General features: G+C 38.0%; 1 non-coding gene across 1 annotated transcript; it reads right to left on the minus strand.

Annotated features, from left to right (window-relative positions):
* Nucleotides 1–9,770: 9,770 nt before the first annotated feature.
* On the minus strand, nucleotides 9,771–9,878 carry LOC148548038 (small nucleolar RNA R71). The gene has a single exon (XR_015897848.1). It is a non-coding gene; the product is annotated as a small nucleolar RNA R71 (small nucleolar RNA).
* Between the last annotated feature and the right edge of the window lie 222 nt (nucleotides 9,879–10,100).

Below are 10,100 nucleotides of genomic sequence, written 5' to 3' on the forward strand. Positions count from 1 at the left end.
TGAGCGAACAACCACTAAGGTCCTCCAATGTGGCTTCTATTGGCCCACACTCTATAAAGATTCCCGAGAGTTTGTACGTAATTGTGACAGTTGCCAAAGAGCTGGTAATCTGCCTCATGGTTACGCCATGCCTCAACAAGGAATCTTGGAAATTGAGTTGTTTGACGTATGGGGAATTGATTTCATGGGACCTTTCCCACCATCATACTCAAACACTTATATTCTGGTGGCAGTTGACTATGTATCAAAATGGGTTGAGGCTATCGCCACACCAACCAATGAAACTAAAACAGTGCTGAAGTTCCTCCAGAAAAATATCTTTAGCAGGTTTGGTGTCCCTAGAGTACTAATCAGTGATGGGGGCACTCACTTCTGCAATAAACAGCTTTACTCTGCCATGGTTCGGTATGGAATTCGCCACAAGGTGGCCACTCCGTATCATCCACAAACCAATGGGCAAGCTGAAGTCTCTAACAGAGAATTAAAGAGAATCCTGGAACGGACAGTAAATACCCGTAAAAAGGATTGGGCACGGAGCTTGGATGATGCTCTGTGGGCTTACAGGACAGCATTCAAAACCCCCATAGGGACATCTCCATACCAACTCGTGTATGGTAAGGCATGTCACCTGCCCGTGGAACTGGAACATAAAGCCTACTGGGCAACCAGATTCCTAAACTTTGATGCCAAATTAGCAGGTGAAAAACGATTGCTCCAGCTAAATGAGCTAGAGGAATTCAGATTCACAGCTTTTGAAAATGCCAAGCTTTATAAGGAAAAATAAAAAAATGGCATGACAGAAAGCTGTCATCTAGAATCTTTGAACCAGGACAGAAGGTCCTGTTTAACTCTAGACTCAGGCTATTCCCCGGGAAACTGAAATCCCGGTGGAGGGGACCATACGTGATTACAAGTGTATCACCATATGGTTATGTGGAGCTTCAAGATATTGATTCTGATAAGAAGTTCATTGTCAATGGACAGAGAATCAAGCATTATCTTGAAGGCAACATTGAGCAAGAATGCTCAAGGCTGAAGCTGGATTAAGAGCTCAGCAAAGTCCAACTAAAGACAATAAAGAAGCGCTTGCTGGGAGGCAACCCAGCCATGGGGCAACAATCCTCTAAGCATTTTGCCCTATTTCTATTTTTATTTTTATTTGTTTATATAGAGTTCATTGACAACAAGGTAAATAACCATTTATAGAAGACCTCAGCACACAAAACAGAGAAAAAGAGCTCACTGGCAAGAAAATGCCAGTAAAAGTATATTTTGGGCGTTCAACGCCCAAAATGGGCATCCACTGGGCGTTCAACGCCAGTAATGGTAGCAATCTGGGCGTTCAACGCCAGAAAGGGGCACCCACTGGGCGTTGAACGCCAGTAATGGCAGCAGCTGGGGCGTTGAACGCCCAGGAGAGCAGCATTTGGGCGCTGAACGCCCAAAACAGGCAGTGTTTGGGCGTTCAAACGCCAGGACAGCAGGGAGGAGCCAAATTCATTTTTCCACACATATTTCCATTTTAATTTCAAATTTTATGTTTCAATGCATGATTTTTACATGAACATGTTAAGAACCCTGATTTCTAAAATCCTTAATTTCTAAAAATCCCTCTTTCCAAATTCAATCCAAACTCTTTTCAAATCTTTTCTGAAAACAAATCTATCTTTTTCACTCAAAAATCATTTCAACTAATCCATATCTTTTTCAAATCTTCATATTATCTTTTTCAAAATTCAGATTTATCTTTTTCAAAAATCTATCATATCTTTTCAAAATTAAACTATATCTTCTATCTTATCTTTTTCAACTCAATCTTTTTATCTTATCTTTTCCAATTTTTCGAAAACCCACCCCCCCCATCCCTTTAAATTTGGGTTCGGCCTCCCTCCTCCTCCATCAACAATTGCACCTAGCTCTCCTTCTATCCCTCTCCTTTCTTTTCTTTTGCTTGAGGACAAGCAAACCTCTAAGTTTGGTGTGTTTATCCGAGATCACTAAGAGCATGGCTCCTAAAGGAAAACAACCCACTCCAAGAGGCAAGAAAGAGAGCATTCCAAAACCACTTTGGAATCAAGGGAAGTTATTATCTAAAGAACATTCAGACCATTATCTTAAAGTAATGGGTCTGAGATCAGTGATCCCGGAAGTTAGATTCGATCTGAAAGAAGATGAATATCCGGAGATCCAGGAGCAAATTCGAATCAGGAACTGGGAAGTCCTAGCTAATCCTGAAACGAAAGTAGGAAGGAACATGGTCCAGGAGTTCTATGCTAATATGTGGCAGACTGACAAGCAAAAACTATCTGGAACTGCCTTCTATGAATTTCAGACCATGGTCAGAGGAAAGATTGTTCATACCACCCCTGACAAGATCAGAGAGATCTTAAAGCTACCTCAGCTAAAGGATGATCCAGACTCCTTCAACAGGAGGATGATGAGAGCAGACATTGACCTGGATAAGATTCTAGAGGACATATGTATCCCTGGAGTCAGGTGGACCACCAACACAAAGGGTGTCCCAAATCAACTCAAGAGAGAAGATCTCAAACCAGTCGCCAGAGGATGGCTGGACTTCATTGGGCGTTCTCTGTTGCCCACTAGCAACCGTTCTGAAGTCACAGTTAAAAGAGCAGTGATGATTCATTGCATCATGATGGGAAAGGAAGTGGAGGTTCATCAGCTGATTTCAACTGAACTCTACAAAATTGCTAATAAAAATTCGAAAGAGGCCAGGTTGGCTTATCCAAGCGTGATTTCTCTGCTCTGCAAGGACGCTGGAGTAAGGATGGGAATAACTGAGTATATCCTAATTGAAAAGCCAATCACCAAAGCATCAATGGAAAAACAACAAGCACAGGAGGATCCCATCAAGAAGAGAGCACAGGAATTCCTCCCAGAGATCCCTCAATCTGAATACTGGGAGTATCTTGAGACGTCCGTTACCAAGATACGGGAAGCTATGGAGCAAATAATAAAAGAACAAAAGGAACACAGTCAAATGCTGACCTATATGTTTAAAGAACAAGAGGAGCAGGGGCGTGACTTAAGGGAATTGAAGCGCCAAAAGTCTTCTCTTGTAGGACCAAGCACCCCAAGGATCAGAGGAACCCCCGTTCCCCCAGAATAAAGGTTGTTAATTTCCAATTTCTGCCTTAACTATGTGACAGTGTCCTTATAGAAGTTTACCTTAGAAGTCATATAGTAGTAATTAGTATCTATTTTGATTTTATCTCCAATTAAGCTATAGTTTATTTTTTCTCATCATCAGCAAACATGAATAAAGTAGTAGATCTTTTGAATAAGAGGCAATAAAATTTCGAGTTTTAATAAGAGAAATTCTAATTAGTTAAATGTGGTGGCAATGCTTTCTGTCTTCTAAATGAATGCTTGAACAATGCATATGTCTTTTGAATTTGTTGTTTAAGACTGTTAAATATGTTGGCTCTTGAAAGAATGATGAACATGAGACATGTTATTGATAATCTGAAAAATCATAAAAATGATTCTTGAAGCAAGAAAAAGCAGCAAAGAACAAAGCTTGCAGAAAAAAAATATATATATATATATATAGAGAAAGAAAAAGAGAAAGCAAGCAGAAAAAGCCAAAGCTCTTAAAACCAAAAGGCAAGAGCAAAAAGCCAATAGCCCTTAAAACCAAAAGGCAAGGGTAATAAAAAGGATCCCAAGGCTTTAAGCATCAGTGGATAGGAGGGCCTAAGGGAATAAAATCCTGGCCTAAGCGGCTAAACCAAGCTGTCCCTAACCATGTGCTTGTGGTGTGAAGGTGTCAAGTGAAAACTTGAGACTGAGCGGTTAAAGTCAAGGTCCAAGCAAAAAGAAGAGTGTGCTTAAGAACTCTGGACACCTCTAATTGGGGACTTTAGCAAAGCTGAGTCACAATCTGAAAAGGTTCACCCAGTTATGTGTCTGTGGCATTTATGTATCCGGTGGTAATACTGGAAAACAAAGTGCTTAGGGCAACGGCCAAGACTCATAAAGAAGCTATGTTCAAGAATCATCACACTGAACTAAGAGAATCAATAACACTATCTGAATTCTGAGTTCCTATAGATGCCAATCACTCTGAGCTTCAATGGATAAAGTGAGATGCCAAAACTGTTCAGAAGCAAAAAGCTACTAGTCCCGCTCATCTAATTAGAATCTGAGCTTCATTCAAAAACTCTGAGATATTATTGCTTCTCAACCTATTAGTCTTCTATTTTATTTGTCTAGTTGCTTGAGGACAAGCAATAGTTTAAGTTTGGTGTTGTGATGAGCGGATATTTTATACGCTTTTTGGGGTTAATTTCATATAGTTTTGAGTATGTTCTAGTTAGTTTTTAGTCTATTTCCATTAGTTTTTAGGAAAAATTTATATTTCTAGAATTTACTATGAGTTGTGTGTTTTTCTGTAATTTCAGGTATTTTTCTGGCTGAAATTGAAGGAGCTGAGCAAAAATCTGATTCAGGCTGAAAAAGGACTGCTGATGCTGTTGGATTCTGACCTCCCTGCACTCAAAGTGGATTTTCTGGAGCTACAGAACTCGAAATGGCATGCTTCCAATTGCGTTGGAAAGTAGACATCCAGGGATTTCCAACAATATATAATAGTCCATACTTTGCACAAGGATAGATGACGTAAACTGGCATTCAACGCCAGTTCTCTGCCCAATTCTGGCGTCCAGCGCCAGAAAAGGATCAAAAGCTGGAGTTGAACGCCCAAACTGGCACAAAAACTGGCGTTCAACTCCACAAATGGCCTCTGCACGTGACTTGCTTAAATCTCAGCCCCAGCACACACCAAGTGGGCCCCAGAAGTGGATCTCTGCATCACCCATCATAGTCTACTCATTTTTTGTAAACCTAGGCTACTAGTTTAGTATTTAAACAACTTTTAGAGACTTATTTTGTATCTCATGACATTTTAGATCAAAACTTTGTATTCTCTGACGGCATGAGTCTCTAAACCCTATCGTTGGGGGTGAGGAGCTCTGCTGTGTCTCGATGAATTAATGCAAGTATTTCTGTTTTCCATTCAAACACGCTTGTTCCTATCTAAGATGTTCATTCGCGCTTAACTATGATGGAGGTGATGATCTGTGACACTCATCACCTTCCTCAAATCATGAATGTGTGCCTGACAACCACCTCCATTCTATATACGATTGAATGAGTATCTCTTAGATTCCTTAATCAGAATCTCTGTGGTATAAGCTAGAACTGATGGCGGCATTCATGAGAATCTGGAAAGTCTAAACCTTGTCTGTGGTATTCCGAGTAGGATTCAAGGATTGAATGACTGTGACGAGCTTCAAACTCCTGAAGGCTGGGCGTTAGTGACAGACACAAAAGGATAGTAAATCCTATTCCAACCGGATCGAGAACCAACCGGTGATTAGCCGTGCTGTGACAGAGCGCGTGAGCGTAGTTTTCACTGGAAGGATGGAAGGTAGCCATTGACAACGGTGATCCACCAACACACAGCTTGCCATAGGAGGACGTGCGTGCGTGAACAAGAAGACAGAGGAAAGCAGAGATTCAGAAGACAAAGCATCTCCAAAACTCCAACATATTCTCCATTACTGCATAACAAGTAACCTTTAATCCATGCTCTATTGTTTATTTGCAATTCAACTGATAAACATAATTGACTTCCTGACTAAGATTTACAAGATAACCATAGATTGCTTCAAACCAACAATCCCCGTGGGATTCGACCCTTACTCACGTGAGGTATTACTTGGACGACCCAGTGCACTTGCTGGTCAGTGGTACGAGTTGGCGAAAGGGTGAATCATAATTCGTGCACCAGCGTTCTCAATTGGGAGGGAAAGCTAACATCTTGGGCTTTCCAGCAATATATAATAGTTCATACTTTGTCCGAGATTTGATAGCCCAAACTGGCGTTCAACGCCAGCCAGAGACCCTTTTCTGGCGTAAAACGCCGGAACTGGCACCAGAACTGGAGTTAAACGCCCAAACTGGCATCCAAGCTGGCGTTTAACTTTTGAAAAGGCCTATGCATGTGTAAAGCTCAATGCTCAGCCCAAGCACACACCAAGTGGGTCCCGGAAGTGGATTTCTGCACTTAGTTACTCAATTTCTGTAATCCTTAGTAACTAGTTTAGTATAAATACTAGTCTTTCCTATTGTATTTGGACCCTATATATCACCTTATGCCATTTTTCACATTTGGAGGCTGGCCACACGGCCATGCCAAGACATTTTTCTCTTATGTATTTTTTACGGTGGAGTTTCTACACCTCATAGATTAAGGTGCGGAGCTCTGCTGTTCTTCATGAATTAATGAAAGTACTATTGTTTCTCTTTCAATTCATGCATGTCTCTTCTCCAAGATATACTCTCGTTCATAATTCAGTTAAGTCAGAATGAAGGGTTGACCCGTGACAATCCCCCACTATCTTCATTACTCGCTTAGCTAAGATCCGCGTGCCTGACAACCACAAGCGGTCTACATGATGTTCAACGTAGTCATTGGATGACAGCTGGAGTATAATCTCTTGGGTCTCTGATCCACGGATTTGACTTGCCTCTCCTAATAACAGAACATTCGAATCTGTGAGATTAGAACCTTCGTGGTAGAGGCTAGAACCAATTGGCAGCATTCCTGAGATCCGGAAAGTCTAAACCTTGTCTGTGGTATTCCGAGTAGGATCTGGGACGGGATGACTGTGACGAGCTTCAAACTCACGAATGTTGGGTGCAGTGACAGTGTGCAAAAGGATAGAGAGATCCTATTCCGACACAAGTGAGAACCGACAGATGATTAGCCGTGCGGTAGCTGTGCCTGGTATTTTTCATCCGAGACGAGAGATCCGACAGTTGATTAGCCGTACAGAAACCGTACCTGGACCATTTTCACTGAGAGGACGGATGGTAGCCATTGACAACGGTGATCCACCAACATACAGCTTGCCATGGAAGGAAGCACACATGATTGGATGAAGACAATAGGAAAGCAGAGGTTCAGAAGCAACAAAGCATCTCCAAACCCTTATCTGAAATTCCCACCAATGAATTACATAAGTATCTTTATTTTAATTTACGTTTTATTTATCTTTCAATTATCAAAACTCATAACCAATTGAATCTGCCTGACTAAGATTTACAGGATGACCATAGCTTGCTTCAAGCCAGCAATCTCCGCGGGATCGACCCTTACTCGCGTAAGGTTTTATTACTTGGATGACCCAGTGCACTTGCTGGTTAGTTGCACCGGAGTTGTGAAAAGTGTGATCACAATTCCGTGCACCAAGTTTTTGGCGCCGATGCCGGGGATTGTTCAAGTTTGGACAACTGACGGTTCATCTTGTTGCTTAGATTAGGTAACTTTCTTTCTTGTTTCAACCTTTATTTTCTTTTCAAAAAATTTTTAAAAATATTTCAAAAAAAAAAACAAAAAAAAAAGTTTTCGAAAAAAATGTTCTTCAGAATTTTTAAGAATGAATTCTACCTTAGAGCTCCATGATGATATGTTGAAGCTTGGCTGGCTATTAAGTCATGTCTAATCTTTTGGACTTAAGCTTCCACTTATCATTGCAGCTATTGGAGGAGCCTTTAGATTCTCATTTATAATTCTGTGCTAAAGCTTGGCTGGCCATTTGGCAATGTCTAATTCTTTTGGACCGAAGCTTTAGACTAACATTGCATGAATCCTGGAATTCTTATTAAAAATTTTGAATTTCTTTATTTTCTTTTTCCAAAATAATTTCGAAAAAAAAAACAAAAAAATTTTAATAAAATCATAAAAACCAAAAAATTTTGTGTTTCTTGTTTGAGTCTTGTGTCAAATTTTAAGTTTAGTGTCAATTACATTTTTTTTAATTTTCTTAAAATTTTCGAAAATTCATGCATTATGTTCTTCATGATCTTCAAGTTGTTCTTGATGAGTTTCTTTGTTTAATCTTTACATTTTCTTGTTTGGTGTCTTTTCTTATTTTTCATATGCATTTTAGAATTATTACTGTCTAAAGTTTAAAAATTTTTAAGTTTGGTGTCTTGCATGTATTTCTTTTCTTAAAAATTTTCAAAAATATGTTCTTGATGTTCATCATGATCTTCAAAGTGTTCTTGGTGTTCATCTTGACATTCAAAGTGTTCTTGCATGCATTATTTATTTTGATCTTAAATTTTTATGTTTTATTTCATTTTGTTGTTTTTTTCTCTCCTCATTAAAAATTCAAAAGTCAAAAAAATATATTTTCCTTATTCTTCTCATAATTTTCGAAATTTTGAGTTGACTTGGTCAAAAATTTTTAAAATCTAGTTGTTTCTTGTTACTCAAGTCAAAATTTCAATTTAAAAACTTTATCTTTTCAAATCTTTTTCAAAATCAATTCTTTTTCATTTTTTCTATGATTTTCGAATTTCATTCTTAAAATTTTTCAAAATCTTTTTCATTTTTATTTTAATATTTTCGAAAATTTTAAAACTAATTTTTCAAAATCTTTTTTTAATTTTATTTCATATTTTCGAAAATCTTTGCTAACAATTAATGTTTTGATTCAAAAAATTCAAGTTTGTTACTTTCTTGTTAAAAAAGGTTCAATCTTTAAACTCTAGAATCATATCTTTTACTTTCTTGTTAGTAAGGTCATCAACTTTAATTTTAAAAATCAAATCTTTTTAATTTCTTTTTCAATTCTTTTTCAAAATAAATTTCAATCATATCTTTTTAAAATTTTAAATTCTAAATCTTTTTCTAACTTCTTATCTTTTCAAAATTTATTTTCAAATCTCTTTCAACTAACTACTTGATTTGTTTGTTTTAATTTTAAAAATTTACTATTTCTTATCTTTTTCAAAACCACCTAACAACTTTTTCACTTCTCATTTTCTAAAACAACTAACCACTTTTTCAAAATTCTTTTTAATTAACTAATTATTTTAAATTCTAATTTTATTTTATTTCTTTTAATATTTTCGAACACTAACTAAATAATTAAAATAAAAACAAAAATATTTTTCTTTTATTTTACTTAAAAAAAATTCGAATACTCTCTCTCATCTCTTTCTATTTGTTTTATTTATTTACTAAGACTTCTCATCTAATAATTCGAACCCTCTCCCTCTCTCTGTGTTCGAATTCTTCTTATTCTCTCTCTACCTCATTCTTCTATTCTTCTTTTCCTCTGACACATAAAGGAATCTCTATACTGTGACATAGAGGATTCCCACTCTCTCTTTGTTCTCTTCTTTTTCATATGAGCAGGAACAGGGATACAGACATTCTTGTTGAAACTGATCCTAAACCTGAAAGGACTCTGAAGAGGAAGCTAAGAGAAGCTAAAGCACAACACTCTTGAGAAGATCTTATAGCAAATTTCGAAAAAGAGGCAGACATGGCAGTCGAACCTGAGAACAATGGTGGAGATGCAAGGAAGATGCTTGGTGACTTTACTGCACCAACTTCCAACTTCTATGGAAGAAGCATCTCAATTCCTGCAATTGGAGCAAACAACTTTGAGCTTAAGCCTCAATTAGTTTCTCCAATGCAGCAAAATTGCAAGTTTCATGGACTTTCATTGGAAGATCCTCATCAGTTCTTAGCTGAATTCTTACAAATCTGTGACACTGTTAAGACCAATGGGGTTGATTCCGAGGTCTACAGACTTATGCTTTTCCCCTTTGCTATAAGAGACAGAGCTAGGATATGGTTGGACTCACAACCTAGAGAAAGCCTGAACTCTTGGGAAAAGTTGGTCAATACTTTCTTGGCCAAATTCTTTCCACTTCAAAAGATGAGCAAGCTTAGAGTGGAAGTCCAAACCTTAAAACAGAAGGAAGGTGAATCCCTCTATGAAGCTTGGGAAAGATACAAGCAATTGATCAGAAGGTGTCCTTCTGACATGCTTTCAGGATGGAGCATCTTAGGCATATTCTATGATGGTCTGTCTGAATTGTCCAAGATGTCATTGGACCACTCTGCTAATGGATTTCTTCATCTAAAGAAAATACCTGCAGAAGCCTAGGAACTCTTTGAAATGGTTGCAAATAACCAGTTCATGTATACTTCTGAAAGAAATCTTTTGAATAATGGGATGACTCAGAAGAAACGAGTTCTTGAGATTGATACT

Source organism: Arachis ipaensis, chromosome B8, assembly GCF_059453495.1.
Source record: "Arachis ipaensis isolate K30076 ecotype BB chromosome B8, ASM5945349v1, whole genome shotgun sequence".
Classification (NCBI taxonomy): Eukaryota; Viridiplantae; Streptophyta; class Magnoliopsida; order Fabales; family Fabaceae; genus Arachis; species Arachis ipaensis.